The sequence below is a fragment of the Accipiter gentilis genome, chromosome 14 (assembly GCF_929443795.1).
Source record: "Accipiter gentilis chromosome 14, bAccGen1.1, whole genome shotgun sequence".
Taxonomy (NCBI): domain Eukaryota; kingdom Metazoa; phylum Chordata; class Aves; order Accipitriformes; family Accipitridae; genus Astur; species Astur gentilis.
The window spans coordinates 7,379,015-7,396,120 of NC_064893.1; the positions used below are offsets into that span (position 1 = coordinate 7,379,015).

At 37.0% G+C, this 17,106-nt stretch overlaps 1 protein-coding gene across 4 annotated transcripts in view; it reads left to right on the forward strand.

The window, feature by feature from the left end:
* Positions 1 to 17,106, forward strand: part of CNTNAP2 (contactin associated protein 2) — a 1,223,788-nt gene that overhangs the window by 249,553 nt on the left and 957,129 nt on the right. The window contains exon 1 of one of the 4 annotated variants that reach the window (XM_049816393.1): positions 14,137 to 14,209. The exons of the other annotated variants lie outside the window; for them this stretch is intronic. The gene's annotated coding sequence lies outside the window, so the exon portion shown is untranslated. Of the gene's footprint in view, positions 1 to 14,136; positions 14,210 to 17,106 lie in introns of those variants that run through there. 4 annotated transcript variants of the gene reach the window in all.

The window sequence follows — 17,106 nt, forward strand, 5'->3', positions numbered from 1 at the left end:
TGTCGATACAAGAGTAAGCTGAATGATACGCTGAATATTTTGGAGATGCATTTTTCACATATCACTGGAAAATTTGTTATTTGCCATGATAGATTGTAATGGGTTTCAGTCATAAGCTTTCCAAGTCTGTTCATTCTTCCTAATTAGATGACCAGTTCTTTTAAATTACAATATTATTGGCAAAAAAATAATCTAACTAATGGAACAGCCTCAACTTTACAAGGACATAAAAAATATATAAGAACATAGAAAGAAAGATGAACAAATGTGTCAGTTTTGCACATAACTTCAGGGTTAAACTTCAGTAAAAAACCTTGAATAGCTGGAGCTGTAATTATTTAGGGTTCAAGTGAAAGACCACAAATATTATTTTATTTACCCTTTTAAAGAGATAGACTATTTTATAATTTGGGGTTTCAATGGAAATGAAAACAGTAACAGGGTGTCAGGAAATTTGTGTGTAAATAACTGAGGGTTTTATGCTTGTTTTCAAATAAATACTATTTTAATACTAAAAGTAATAGCTTTTTAATTCATTTACATGATTAGGAGCTTTATCTTTTATTCTGTGTTACAGTTAGTCCTTTTCTTCACACTCTGGAAAAGAAATTCTGCTTTAGTTTCCACAGGGCTTTTGTCACATGACACTGCCAGAGCAGAGAAAATTTATGTAAAAAGTCTGAAGTAGAGTAGGTAATACATCAAATACGACTTTTTCTGGGTGACAGGAAGAAAGGAAAATTTCTGATATTTTCTTCCTGATGGAATGAAAAAAAAAACCGCCAAAACATTTCAGATACTCTGTGAACATGCAGACTATGACCTTAAATATAGTTTATTCCTAGTTAAGCATCTGATGTTGTCTGCTGTTCTCAATGATGTAACTTAAACACTGTAAAATGATGTTTCAATTAGGTAACCCAGTCTGATATTAGGTGTACAACAGAGGTAAGAATCAGAGCACTTTTCACAGAGTGCAGCGAAACATAAAAGAGCCTTCTTTTTTTTAACTTTCTCCCCATCTAGTCTAGTAAGAATGAGGATTTGCTTCTCTGAGTAACAACATTGAATTAATTTACCTTTTACTTGCAAAAATGTCATCTCTTTTATCCTTGAAAATGTGTTTCTGTACTGAATTTATTGACTTTGAATGTTCATCAGCTTATGACAGGAAACTGCTTTGGTATTTTGCAGATCACTCTTGTCACTCAAATCTGAGATAACAGAACTAATGGGATCTGAGATATAGTACACTAGAGAAAATATGTACTAAAGGGCAGGCAGAAGCTCTGGATAGTTGCTGTAGAAGAACCTACCTTCCTAAAGTCCTGCGACCCTGGTGTGCTAAGCACTAAGCACAGGGGGAGCAGAAAGATAATGATAACTTGAGGTCTTCCATGTTCATTTTTAATGGAAGTAACAGTAGGTGCAGTTAAGTGCAGGGGTTTTTTTCTTTACTAGGTGGTGTTTTCTTTGTTTCTTTTTTAGCATTGCTGTTAAAATATGCATGACTTTTTAATACATGAATTTTTAAAAACTAGTTTTTATAATCACGAATAGCCCTGTGGGTTTCAGTGGAATTATGGATGAAGTGTATTGCTGCTGGCTATGTATGAGGGGACAGGATTCAGACCTGTTGCAGTATGCATCTGTATAGAGTATACTGTATATGTATTCAGTATGTTTTTCCTTGCTTTTTAAAATGGAAGTAAATTTTGACGAATTTTAACAATTAAACAAACAAGAAAAAGAACAAACTCCAAACCAGCAGAGCTCCCATGCAGTTTGCTGAGTTCATCTGCTTTGAAACATGAAGTTGACTAGTCATGGCTCTGTGTAGCCTTTGTGATCTACATATAATTTATTCTTCTGAAACCCAAAAGTGCCTTTATGATTTCTTGAACACATTTAATTTGCAGAGCTACAGCCGAAGTGCTAATACTTGTTAAGGGGTTTCAGTACATAAGATCTTTTAACATGAGTAAACCAACCACCATTATGGGGGCAAAACCAAACCAAAAATCAGATCACTGTAGGAATTGCACTTCTGTGCATAATTTTTAGTTCATGGGAAGCAGGCAGACAGGCTCCTGGTGTCAGTTTTGCTATTGAGCTTAGATAATGTTAAATCAAGCTACAAATCTATTTTAGAACCATCTGCTGGGGTCTGAATTCTCAGCTACATGTAGAAATTCTATAGAAATTTCCCTTTATCACCAAGCCCATATAACAAGCACCGACCAGGGAATGGTTAGCATGTGTAATCAAATTGGCTATAGACAGAAAGAATTGCTTTACTTCCATCTGCTTTTAAGTTGCTTTGGGGTTTGTTTGTTTAATTATTTTCTTTCTTTTCAGAAGAGAACAAAGAGTAAATGTAGGATGTAGGATCATGTACTTGTATGTATTACAAGTCCCAGCCTAGTTGGGACTTGCCGTGCTGTAACAATCTTGCCTGGGAGTTCAGTTGATTTTTTCATGCAAAAAAACATTTTTTTTTTAATTTCATTAAGTTAAAGTTTTGAAAGATGTTTAATGGAGTGGTAGGGTGGTTCAAATTAAGCAGACTCTCCCTCCCTTACCTTCCTTCTTTTTTCCCTCTCATCTACCGATCCTTATTTTTATGTAGCTACTGACAAAGGAAGAAAGAAGTAGGAGGTAAGCACAAACGATGAAAACAAAAATGTATGGGTTGAAGACAAAATCAAATCTGCTACTTAGTAATCCCTATTGTTCAGTGTTTTAAATGTCTAGTGTCTTCTTACATTTTCAAATGCATGTATCTCTAGCACAAGAGTTGTAAGTGAAGGTAGATCTTGCTATTTTAGACTTGTATTGGCTGATAGCCATCACAACAATGGCAAAGTTACTGTATCTGTGGTTGATTATTTGTAGCAATTTATAATGTTAAATTACTAAGTGGCAATAAGGAACACAGATTAATATGAGGTGGAAATTGCCTGTGTGGTTCTGTGTATTAACCTTCAATAGCAAGTAGCACAGTAGTCTTATTTCTGATGTTATCAATGAGTTCATTCTTGGAATAGACTGTGAAAGGATTAAGCCTTTTAGGCATAGCCAGCACACAGAGGTGATTAGATGCATTGCCAAATTAGAGAACTCTCTTTCCTGTAGGTCTCATGTAAATCATAATCTTAGCAAGTTATCTGGAAAAATAAGATTCTCCCTCAGAAAATTCTGACTGCAGAAATTCAAGTAGCAAACTGGCAGTGTTCTTTCATTTAAAGGTACTTTTGGGTGTCTTTTCAATTTATTTATTCTTAAAGATAAGTTTTAGAGAAGCAAAACATTTCTTCACTGAATACCAGAAATTCTTTGGCAAAAAGAATGACGGATATATTTTGACTAGAAGTGCTGCAGGATCTTTAAGATTAAATGTGTTCTTGGAGGCAGACATACTGCAGTAAAATTTTTACTTGGATGCCCAGATTCGTAAAGGTGTGGACTGAATATTCTGAAAAGCCGATGGCATTTTTTTGTTTGCTTGTTTTGGAATTTCAGGCTTTTTTTTCCTAAATAAAGAGCTAGCTCAAAAATGTCACAGCTCGCTCTGCATTTCGTTATGAAACATGTTGTGTAGCATTCAGGAGCAGGATGGTAGAAACTAAGTAAAGTAGCATTAAATAAAAGTTACATACCATATGTGTAAGTATTTTTGTGGTAGATATGGCTGGGGTCCTAGACATGAGAATTTCAATCAAGTTTTTTTACTAGTAGTGGGCTAGACAAGCAGAGGAAGAATGACCATAAAATAACATTAATTTATATTTAAGGTTTCCTGTTACAGTTTGTTTATTTGATGAATACTACTGAATAAGTCAGTGGCACACTGTGGCCAGACATAAGAGATTTATAAAATGGAGCAAACTGGGAAAAAAACCCAACACTTTTTTTTTTTTTTTCTGTAGAGTTTATGTTCTTTTGAAAAGCATTGTGTTTTACAGAGGAAAACTGTTAATGTGTTAATACACAATAATATAACAATAGAATTAATGTGAAGTAATTGACTAGTGTTTTCTGTAAAACTATTAGAAGACAAAAGCATTCTGCACGGTCCTTGTAAGCTTACCTATAGGTAGGTTTTACCAACTGAAGTCTGTATTTATAAAAATGCTGTATGGAGAATAATACAACTTTTTTTCTAAATCTTTACTTTTGTTTGAGGCTTTCTTATCTCTTCATTTTTATTCTTTGTTCAGAAAAATGCTACCATCATAACAGTTTTTGTAATGAATCTAGTCTTTCCTGAAAGTATATCCATTTAAATATGACTTCCGCATTACCAAGTCTTTTAATGTTGCTATTATTAGAGTCAAGATACTAGCAAAATGAAGGGGTTTTTAAATAATTATTTGTACACTTTATTGTGAATATATATGAAATTCCTTGTTTTCTCGATAAAATGGCTGTGTGTTAAACTCTAATGGAATTCATGTATTTTGTATTTCTGCTGTAATTGCCCATGTGGACAAACCAGGTGAACGTTGAATAACAAGTAATTTGTAGTACCTTAAAGATGGAACAAGATAAGCCCCTTCATCTACCTGAACCTTTATGTGATCGTAGCTGCCTACTTTTCAGTAATTCCTTTTTCCTCTGCATTCTAACTCCCAAACTGAAAGTGGCCCATATCTCCTGGTCATTAATTCCAAGCCGTATGTGAAGCAGGTAAGAGGGCTGAAAATAGCACATCTACAGTACAGCCATAGCAAGATTCCTCTAGATTCATATAGACTGTTGTCGTGGTTTAACCCCAGCCAGCAGCTAAGCCCCACACAGCCACACACTCACTCCCCCCCTCCCTCCCCCCACCCCGGTGCGATGGCAAAGAAAATCGGAAGGGTGAAAGTGAGAAAACTTGTGGGTTGAGATAAAGACAGTTTGATAGCTAAGCCAAAAGCTACGCATGCAAGCAAAGCAAAACAAAACGGAATTCATTCACCACTTCCCATGGGCAGGCAAGTGTTCAGCCCTCTCCAGGAAAGCAGGGCTCCATCACATGTAATGGTTACTTGGGGAGACAAACACCATCACTCTGAACATCCCCACCCCGCTTCCTTCTTCTTCACGCAGCTTTATACGCTGAGCATGACGTCATATGATCCGGGATACCCTTGGGTCAGCTGGGGTCAGCTGTCCCAGCTGTGTCTCCTCTGAACTTCTTGTGCCCCCCCAGCCTGCTCGCTGGTGGGGTGGGGTGAGAGGCAGAAAAGGCCTTGACGCTGTGTAAGCACTCTCAGCAGTAACTAAAACATCTCTGAATTATCAACACTGTTTTCAGCACAAATCCAAACCATAGACCCATACTAGATACTATGAAAAAAATTAACTCTATCCCAGCCAAAACCAACACAACTGTTCTTCAGGCAGCTTTTGTGAATGGGCCAAGTGTTTTACCACTGCATCTAGACCATTTCTGATGATTGTGCTGCGTAATTCAGCTTTTGCTTGGGGTTGTCTAGTCTCTCCATTGGGATGATGCCATGAATAGAGTGTTGTGTTTTGGTTAGTTTAACAACCATTCTAAATAATGCAGTGTGGGACAGAGGTTTAAAAATGGACAACAGAATTTTGTCTGGGTCTTCCAGTGTTTTAACTCAATAGCACTTTTTTTGTATTACCAGTTTTACATTTAGACCTACAGCAGTACTTTTGTTGTAGTAACAGATGTATCTCCAGACACATGCATGATATTTAAATGGAGCTGCCATAGCATAACCTTCTTCCAAAAAGAGACTAAAGTAACAGAACTTTTTTGTCTGCACAAATTAATTGAACAGTTCTGAGAAGATGGATTGCTACTTTGTAATAATTAGTTATATTTAATATAATTATACTCTATATTAGAATTGGTGTGAAATAGCATTATTCTTTTGCACAGTTAAGGTATAATTGTAACACTAGATTTGTCTGAGTAAACACTGTCACTGCATGCCACTCTGAAGAGCATCTGTCTGGTAATGACTCTCAAGAGCAAGAACTTTGCAATTCTGAGCTTTACAGAGATCACACTCAGCTAACATCCTATGAGAACTAACATCAAATCAATGGATTGCTTATTACCTGAGCTCTTTTGTTTCATTTTATTATTCCTCATAATGGAACTAGTAGTGTGAAAGATATATGAGATAAGTAGTACACACCAGCAGTTTGTTCCAAACTTTATCTGAGCCTGCTGGTGTGTGAGTTTCTGAAGAAAAATTAATCTATTTCTAGCAAAGAATTGCAAAACATTTGCTCATTTTGCTCTCTCTAAAAAGAACTGTGAAAATATTTGGAAAATGTAAGAAAAATTGCCCATGCATAAAATTAAAACAGGAAGTGCTCCGTCAGTGGAACTCAGTTTAACCTTCTTCAGCGTGAAAAAAATAGTGAATTTATTTCTTATGATCAGATTATTGGAAAATGATATAACAAGGCTAGACTTAAACAGAAAAGATGCAATACTGTCAATACCTGATTTAATGCTTCAGGTAGCAATCCTACTGTCAGATGTTGTCCAGGGAGTTTTAGAAGATGTTTATGAAAGCTATAGTAATAATGACTATAGAGTAGACAAACTGCCGTTATCTCAGTTCTCGGTGTTCTTCAGAACACCTGTGACAGATACAATGACAAATGCATTTTTCTAATTATGAAACACGTTTTCTGTTTCTGAACAAAATTCCTAACCAAAGGTCAAGGCGTTAAGTAAATATTTGAGTCTTTGCTCTCACTGAGCTTAATGCTTCAGGGCAAAGTTTGAGACTGTGTTACGCAGACCTTTGTCCTTACCTCACTACGGATACTCTATGTTCAAATCTTGTTGGGAGGACAGCCGAGATGTAGCTTAAGTGGTTTCGTACTTCACTAGCAGAAGGATGGCCAGTTCTTATAAAGTCTTACCTAACTTGCTATACCTGCCACAGAGGGGAAAAAGCCCCCGGCAAATTCTTCAACTGCTTGAGGAAACATGGAGAAAAAAGGCGAAAGGCCAGTGGTTTTCTGACAGTGTGACTCGCTGGTTCAGGTGAAGCTGCACTGCCAGGCACGGAGAAGACAGCATGCCCCCTTTTCAACCAGTAGCATTCTGCTCATGTCAGGAAAAAGACTGACCATTTCCCAGAAGCAGTTTTCTGACAAGATGTACTCTGAAAGGGGTAGAGCCTCTTGTGACAGCCCCTAGGCTGTCTGAAATGGAGTCACAAAAGCATACAGTGGAAAAGCTCTGGCTGAAAGGTTTAAAATAGAATGCATTATAATTTTGGTTGGGTATGACACCTAAGACTTTCATTAAACTGTTGGCAAAAAGTCTGGATGAAAGGGAGAAAGAGAGATGATTTATGTTCAGCTAAAGAAATCAAGTGAGGGGTGGTGAAAAGGAAGAAAGAATATATGAAAATTCTGTCTTTAGTCTAAAGAGTACATGGGTTGAACGGACAGCATATTTGTCTTTATCTGCATAATTCTAGTACCAGCTACAATGTAGACTAATTTCTTTCCACTTGCTAAACTTGTGCATCTCCTTGCTTCTGCTAATCCCAAGTGGGAAAGCTTGCAGCAATAGATAGCTTGTGTCAAGGAAGTTTGGGTGGCCAAAAAAAAGAGTGTATTATGTAGCATATGCCCTGCAAGCCAAAGGTGGTAGTGTGTGAGACTATGGTGACATGGTAGAGCATATATTCAGCAACGTAGTGAGTTCCCATCTAGGGAAAGTCTGTGAGGACCTTCAAAGTACGACATGGTTTTCCACTGTTTTGTTCTCTACTTTATGGCTAACCTTCTTCACTTTTTCCATTCTATTACAAACCCTTGGAGAATAATTTGTATGGTAATTTTTGTGAATTAAGTATCGTGGGAGATAGATGAACATCATTAAACTATTATCACATTTAATATTCCTGTTGCCAAAGTGGAAGGCTAATTTTACTCCTTTAATTTCTTATGGATTGCTTTGCTTTTTTGTGGTGGGCACAGGTGTCCAATTTATTCCCAGCTCTGTGGAGATATTTTCATTTTGAGTCTTAGAAAATATACAGGTTGTAGTAAATTAGAAGTGCTTGCATGTGAAGATGGTTAGAATATCTAGAAAAAGTATTTAAAAATTAATATTTTTAGCAATGGCATTAATTATTCTTACTATCTTGAAGGAGATTGCTTTTGTTCATGAACTTTAAGGTTCCACCTTGGTCCACCATGATTGCCATCTGCCGATGAGTACAGTCATCTCATCCTTTTTTGCAAAGTATTATTAGATTCAGCAAGACTGTTTGGCTGAACTGTTGGGTCAAGAGCTGGCTCTGACTGTATTCATCATTAGATGATTTTTGACTTAAGAGGATTAATTTTTTTCTTGTTTATAACATTAAATTCTCTTTCATGAGCATGTAACTGTGGCAGCAGCCCCATTTCCACTTCATATTTCATCTCTAGTTTTTCTATTAGTCATATTACATTTCCAATTAAATTCTACTTATGAATTTGTTTCAGTGTGTTTCTTAGGGGAATCAGTAAATGTGTTTTATAATTAAGTGCTCAAATATTAGAATTTAATAGTTTATAATTAGAGGTTTTTTAAATTAGAAATCTGTCTTCCTATACAATTTGAGGAGCTAAAATCTAATTTACATCTTCACCTTAAGGAAAATTCATAAAATGAACTAAACTAAAGCAGTGAAATACATTTTTAATTAAAGGGAGGAAACTGCTAATCAAATGCAACTTACGAACATAACCTAATAGTGAAGGTATTGTATAGCATCATATAGGTTTTTTATGCTAGGCAATGAAATACAGTGATTTAAAAAATTAGATGAAACATTACTTAAGGCAGTGAATTTCAGTTTGCCATATGCAGTGTCCCATGGCAAAAGTATTCCCATTATCTTCAGTCTCATTGTAGAAATAAATATATACCTACTCAAGCACATGAATAAGGTCTAATAATATTTGCATTGTTCAGTGGCATTCATGCTGTCATGCAAATACCTGATACCGAAGGCGTGTGTGTGTGTATGTATATGTATATGTATATCTGTTTGTAGTTATTTTCTGAGTTGCAACAACTCATGGTAATGTTGATGGGTGGTTAGGGCTGTGTTCATAGCCAGAAATCCTGTTTTCTCCTCAGTGGAAAGCTCACTGCTAGTAAAATGCTGATTCTGTGGGAAAACTAGCACAAATTCTACATGGAATATTGGCCAGGAACAGGTATTGAACTGGAAGATCCAGAGCTGAAAGAATGATTTTCCTGTTCCAGCTAAAAAGAGTGAGTCCTGAGTTAAAACCAGTATTAACAGGGTTAGTTTAAGATCTAAGCAAAACAGGCAATTTTCTACAATGGCATATTGATGGGATTGGCCTTTAGGAACACACTTGTGACATTTTTGTTCCTGGCCTCAGCTTGGCTTTGCAGAAACAGCACCACAAAGATCCCAGATGACATGTATGTTACTGGCCACAGAAGCTTTCCTCAATTGTTGAGCCTGGATGGATGCCAAGGCCATATCTTGAACCAGTCTGAGCAGGGTCTCCATCCTCATCCATGAAAAATTACCTAGATATGCAGGATCAGCTGAAGACACGGGTATTTTCTGGCAGCCTGCCTGGAGAACCAGGATATCAGGTCTCCAGTGCATCCCTGCAAGGTCTAGACACTGCTTGAAGCATTTTCTCCAAGTTACTGATGACCCTGAGAGAAAATAAGCATCAGAAACAAGCTCCTTGGTTGTGTACCCCAGTAAGAGATAGCCCTTGCCCCTGACTGCGTATCTTGCTCTAGCTACCCTGCTTCTGCTTCCCCACAGAGCTGCTATGGGGAAAGGTGCACAGAAAAGGGCTGCTGTGGCAGGGAGAATGAGGTTCCTGAACACTTGTTCTTCCCTTCTGCCTTGTATTCCCTTCACCAGGGCAGAGGTGCAACTTTGCCCTATGATCAAGACTCTGTGGGAAGGACACAGTGGCAGAGAGAGGTGTGGAGCAAGCTGTATGTGTAGGGTCACACTTGGTTATTTAGGCAGAGGAGTGTCTTTGGATTTGTCAGCCTGAGGTGCAGAGAGAGATGTCCTGGGGGACCCGTCCTGGGAAAGCCATCCTGATACTTCTTCAGTACAGCCTTAGCTACTGGGAAAGGGTGAGCCAGTCCTGAGATTAAACTCGCATCCCTTGGGAACCTGGCACAGCAGGGACATGGAAAGCATCTTGGCAAGCGGGTATGGCTTAAACTCCAGTTAAACCTTCCAAGCAAGGGTTCATCTAAGTCTTGAGTTTGTAGGCCATGAACTGACTTCACACGGGTGAAGTTTCTCTGCTGTGATTAATAGCAAGCGGTGTTACTTTTTTCATTGTTTTAGCACAGTTAAAGGTTTGTACAAGAAATACCTCACAGAATGGTGTTTGCCTCGGAAATCTGACCCGACTATTTGCCTTAATTTCCTTAACTTCTAATGATACCCCTGGTGCATCTCTACTTTTCATCAGTTAAGTTGTGGTTTGCTCAGCAGTGGCTGATGACCAAGGCAGGAAGTCCTCACAAGCACCGACACAAGCTGCTATGTTCATGATCTTTGTCCTCTTGCTCATAACTTGTTGACATATTGAGGGTAAATCACTCAGATCTCTTTAAACACTTAGGTGATTTAAGAAAGCTTTTGAGTTTGCCACCTTTATATTACACAAATTATATGCCTGTAATTGCGATTATATCAGTAGATATGATTTTGCCTCATATTAAGCTGCATTATGCTGTCAAAGAATTAGAAAAGGATCTAAATGTAAATGCTAAACCGGGACACAGGATCTGCTGAAACCAGTCTTTATTAATTACTGTGCTGGTGGTGGTTTTGGTTGGTTTTGACATTGTGTGATCTGACATTACTGTGTGCTTCTATTCTCGGGGCGGAGGGTGGGGAAATTAACAAGATTCTTATTTAAAATTGTACTTTTGCTTTTCGACTAGCTGAATTCACATTTTCCACTGAATTATAGGTTGAAAAATTCAGTAATGTATGATGCTGACTTATTTGGCAAGATGATCAGCTGGTACATGTACCACAATGGTACGGATCACAGACTAGAATAAAAAATTACCTATGTATTATGCCCTTCATTAATATTTCAGGATTCAGACAGTAGAGGGAGCAATTTATCTCAGTATAAGTTGGAATACTGTTTAATAAGATTTTGTGAGGAGACAAGATTAATGTTAATAATGTTTTTTCATTGACAGGAAAATAGTGTTAACATTAGTAACTCACTCTTTCTGTGAAAAGTACAGCATTTGTTTTACAGCTATCCAGAACAACAAGGTTAAACTGAAAAAAAGCACAGACTATCGACAAGGTCAGGCCTATAAAAAAGTAAACAATGCATCTGTTTTCCTAGGCTAAAATCTAGAATGTAGAATGAATATTCTTACAGATCAGAATGCAGGTGATGAAGGCTGTAAAGCTATTCAAGCAGAATAATTCAACTTTAGTGTCGCTCCTTTCCAGGAAGTGGCTCTTTCTTTTTCTGTACTCTCAAAAAGTGAAGTTGAAACTCAGCTAATTAAGCTTCAAGTTTGCTATGTTTTGTAGTCTCCTTGATTCTGAAAATAATACTACATGTAACTTCATTTCACTTCTCAAGTTTTAAGGCATAAATGAGTTTGGTACGGGGTTTCTTGAAGGTATATTGAGCAAAGTCTCTATTCAAGAAAACAATACATTTGCTGTGCTTGGGTAAATGTTTCCCCTTCAGAATATATTTAGCTTCATTAAGATGACACATAGACATGAATATGGAATATTTGGTTCCTCTGAGATTGCTCATACACAGCTAAGGACTTTTCTAGGTTATAGCAATATACTTGCTGATGCTAATATGGCACTGTTGTAGTTGCACTGATGTTTTAATGAAGATACAAATAAGGTTTGTAACAATTCAAGAAACTGTATTATCTAAATGAATCTACCTCATATAGTGTACTCTACAAATATGCACAAGAGTAGTTATGTCTGTAATTACTTTTATGCATATATTATGATCAAAACATGGTATTTATAAAAGTTTATGTGCATATACTTAAAAACTCTGAATATTTGGTATGTCCCAAAGCATAATGGCATATTGAGCCACCACCTTTCATGTGTATGTAATACAAAGAATATCTTCAATACCAGCATTCATAAACTCTATGTCAGTCTCTGTGCACATATCCATACAAACAGCATATCTGGGCAAAGCTCTGGCATAACAAGAACCTTCGTGATTGATGACTTCCCATTCTAAATTGTTCTGTGTTCATATGCAAGCAATACAGTCTTTACATTGCCCACATCAGCCCTGCTGAATTTCCTGACTATCAGTCTCTATGGTTTTCCCATCTCTGTGAATATTTAATTAATTATAGAAGGAAGAGCAACTAAAACTGCAGAAATAGAAGAGAAAATAACTCATAAACTGGTGGTAGTAAAGCATCCTGCCCGAATTTGTTGAAGAAGGGACATTTTTTTTTAATTTTAACTTCTCAGATGTGTGGAACATTTTGCTAGAAATTCCTAGATTCTTATCCAAAACCAGTCCTTTCATATGAAGAACAAAATATGGCTAAAACAATGGGAGGAAATGTCTCTCTCAGTGTTTTCTTGTTTTGGCTTTTCCTTATTTTGAATAAGCAATTAAAAATAGCAGGATATGTATGCACAGCTGTGAAAGTCAATGTTGGACACAATTAAGCATATAATATTAAAATTTTTCTTCTACTGTAAATGCTCAGCCTTCCCTGAACTCTCTTAAAAGTTTATTTAAGGCAGAATCTTGCCTGTAGCAAACATAATTGTTAAATATCACCTTTGAATGTAATTCTCAAGTAGAAGAAGTTTCATGCAACTCTATCTACAAAGGCTTGGCCTGATATTTGTACATCTGCAGAGTTGCATATATTGTGACCCAGAACAGACAATACTTGTTGCTGCACAGCTAGAATGTGCAGATTAAAAATGCTTAAATGTTTTTTATCTATACATATCTAAGAAGTTGGATTTGCTTGTGTGAGTTCAGAGCTATAGCTGCAGCTCGTTCTTTGATGGGAGTATGTCCATTTTAAGTTAGGGGAGTCCAATGTGAAATACTGGGTACAAACTGGTAACTGCATGCAATACATGTGTACGTTTTTGCACATGCACACACATACATTTTGTCTGCTTCAGCATCCACAAAGGCTGCAGAGCATATTTGCACAAGCAGTCCTATGGATGTCACTTGGGCTGCTCATCTAAGCATGCCCCACACAGTCTAATGTAGAGAAGCGTAGTGTTGTGAGTACTGTTGCTATGCTCTGCGATGAAGCAAACAAGGGTTAAAATAATTCTAAGGATTTAAGTTTCTTGCTATTTTGCTAATAGATGCTGATTCCTTTTATGGTTTTGTACTTGCATTTAAAGATTCTGTTATCCTATGGAAATACCAACAGAAGAGAATATATCAGTCCCTTAGAGTCTGTATTTTCCACACATGGAAAATTTGTGTACTTATGGATTCTAATGAAAAGTTTATTTTTTAAGAAATCCTTTATTCTTCATGCAGAGAATCTGAAGAGGGTTATGATGGTGCTTGGGAAATGTGCGAGGCTTTCTGTGATAGGAAGAATATCAGATGACTTTCTTCTACATGTCTAGTGAGTTTTGAGAAGTCCAATTTTAGCTCCTCTAAGATGGAAACAAAGCCTCTGAAAAATGCTAATCATGGCTGTCAGACTGATGTTTGCTTGAAACAAACACCAGCAGTAAACATGGCCTGCAAGATTTATTCAGGGAATAAAGCATAACATTTACACAGAAAGAGGGCAGCATTAGAGTGAAGAGAGATGATCAGAGCTGACCTTTGGCAAGCAGTGCAAATTTCTGAGTATGAATGCCCTAGTCAAACAGATTAGTTTCCAGAACAGTTAATTCCTCATGAAAAAGGAGGTCAGACAGAGAGCATATGTGGGACCATTTGGAGTTTAATTTATTTTAGTGTATTAAACAAAAATGCCAGATTGCATTTTACCAAAGACTCTTTAAGAAAAGTAATTGGTTAAGTGATAAAAAATATTTTAGAAGTATAAAGCCAAATTACTTCAAAAACTGGAATGGAACTGTCAATGGAGGAAGAGGAATTGCTTTGACTGAACTGGAGGTTCTTGATTCAAGAAACTTGATTTTTCAAAGTCTTCCTTGAAATTTGGGTAAATGTCTTCCTCCTCTGTTTTAGCTGTGTGAAATGGGAGTGGCAGTGAAGCTTTTTATTATTATTATTGTGTGCAGAAGTTTTTTAGATTTTTGGGGGTGTTCAAAAATCTCTAAAGCTAATTTGCTTTTGTGTTTTGTTGGTGTTTTTAATGGCCAGCGTTGTTCTACAAAGCAAGTAACCTTTTCATCTTGCAAATCTGTACTGAGGATCTTAATTTATGCTCCACATGAAATGGCTGTGCTACAAATGTGATGCTCGTCTCACATGAAATGGCTTTGCTGTAAGTGTGGCACAGTAATGTTAGTGTGAGCCAGTCAGCTTGCCAGATTGCTATTAGTTTATAATAAACATTTAGAAAAATGAAGCATCATTAAAGGAAATCAGCTGTTTCATGTAGCTGCTGCATATTTATAGACACTCTGCTTACATGAATTAATTAGTCCCTGACTGGGGGAAGCACACTGTATCTCCACCTCTTGGCATCTTTCCATTCTGTTTCTTCTTTTGCTATCTCTCTACTGTACTAGCATCCAGAAGATAAAATGACTAATTTTTAAACCGCTTGGTATTACAATCGTAATATAACTTTAGCATAGGTATTCCTCAGTACTTATGCACAGCAGAAGACCATTACCTTATGATACTTTTCTACTCTAGTAATATTATCTGTTAACTAAAGAACAAGCATTATGCAGTCTGCATAATCCAGCCCAAAAGAAAGAGTTGTTTTGGCTTTTGTTTCACCTCACCATTTTGGGCAGAATTGACTGCTGTTCTGTGATTATATAACCAGAAACTAGACTGAGTAGTCAGATTGATGTTACATTAAATTAGTTATTTACTGCTGTGATTTTAATATCATTCTAAACCCTTTTAAGACACTTGCCTAGTTGTCATTGAGAGTCTTCTTTAAATTAATATGTCAGTCCTAGATTCGTATTAGTCAAAACCTTCAGTTCTCTTTTTTTGGTGCCAGTAAAATAACCTTCTCCTTTGTCAAAGGGTTACTCATGGCAGCAATTTAAGAAATACTTAGATATTCTTTAAGAGTATTTTTTATTTTTCAAATTTTCTACTTTGCCCAGCCATCTGTCACTTGTGTAACTTTATGCACAAAGAACATTACAGAACAGATTAAATCAACTCAGTAGAGTGAAGGTGAATACTTCTGAGGTAACAATTATGGTTAGTTCACAACAGTAGGCATTGCAGGTTTTTCTTCTTTAGGCATTCCAAAATCTGGACTGCTAGAACAAGTAATTGAATTAATTATATAAAATATGATGATGATCAAAAAGTGGGATTTTCAATTTGAAAGAGGCATTCTACATCACTGGAGATTACAGGAAAGGAGAAGGGAATGCATTTGACCTTAGCATGTGTCGTGGTTTAACCCCAGCCAGCAACTAAGCACCATGCAGCCGCTCACTCACTCCAACCCCACACCCAGTGGGATGGGGGAGAAAATCGGGAAAAGAAGTAAAACTTGTGGGTTGAGATAAGAACAGTTTAACAGAACAGAAAAGAAGAAACTAATAATGATAACACTAATAAAAATGACAACATCAATAATGAAAGGATTGGAACATAGAAAAGATGCGCAGTGCAATTGCTCACCACCTGCCAACCAACACCCAGCTAGTCCCCACGCGGCAATTCCCCGCCCCTCACTTCCCAGTTCCTAAACTAGATGGGACGTCCCAAGGTATGGAATACACCGTTGGCCACTTTGGGTCAGCTGTCCTGGCTGTGTCCTCTCCCAACTTCTTGTGCCCCTCCAGCCTTCTCTCTGGCTGGGCATGAGAAGCTGAAAAATCCTTGACTTTAGTCTAAACACTACTGAGCAACAACTGAAAACATCAGTGTGTTATCAACATTCTTCTCATACTGAACTCAAAACATAGCACCATACCAGCTACTAGGAAGACAATTAACTCTGTCCCAGCTGAAACCAGGACAGCATGTAAACCAAAACATTTGTTGTTAATTTGCTAAGCACAAAAAGAATGGTAAAACGTAACTGAACTGTTGTTCAGGATCAGATGCTCTTGACTGTCATTTCCCCATGTTGCTAAAAGGTTCTTGGGACTAGAACATTCCTGAAGTAAATCAGAGTAACCACAAGAAAAGTTTCTAATGGGTGTTAGCCATTGATGTGAGTTTGATCAAGAAATGAGATGAGATCAGATGAGAATCAAGTGGGATTTCCAAGGAAGGTAACACACCAATAAACAGCAAATGCTTTGCAGTAGCATCCCATAATACAAGTTAGTGGATGTCTGTCTGATGCACTTGTGGTCAAATATCAATAGAAATTCCTGACAGAACAATTGCAGGTCTTAAGTAACACTTGTAGAAAATAGGTCCAGCTGCTGTTGGTTGTAATGGATATATCAGCAGCATTTTGCAAGTGTCACTCAGTGCTCACTGACATTATTTAAAGCCATTGGGCATCCTGCAACACTGCGAGATATGTAGGAGTGTGCAAATGAATCTCTGCAGTCTGACTCAGTATGTTGTAGTTTTTAGATAGTGTCATAGCTGTATTTGGAGCTTCATGGTATGCATTAAAAAACAAAGCCCACCTTTTAGACTTCGTATTCTAAATTAAAGAATCAGAGCATGATGGGTAATGAAAATTATTTTTTCTGGACAGAAAAGAAAAGCATGTGAATGGCAATTTCTAGTAACAATTTAATGCTTTTATCACCACCAGGTTAATAACCAGTTATGTCAGCCTTTTTAGTAAATTAACATTCACTTGATAATTGTAACATTACAACTTTATATTACACTGAGCTTTTACATTACAACTTTAACACTGAAGTTGGTTATTAAAATAAGATTAGTATTTTTAACAGAGTAGCAGCAACAACAACAAAGAAATCTGAA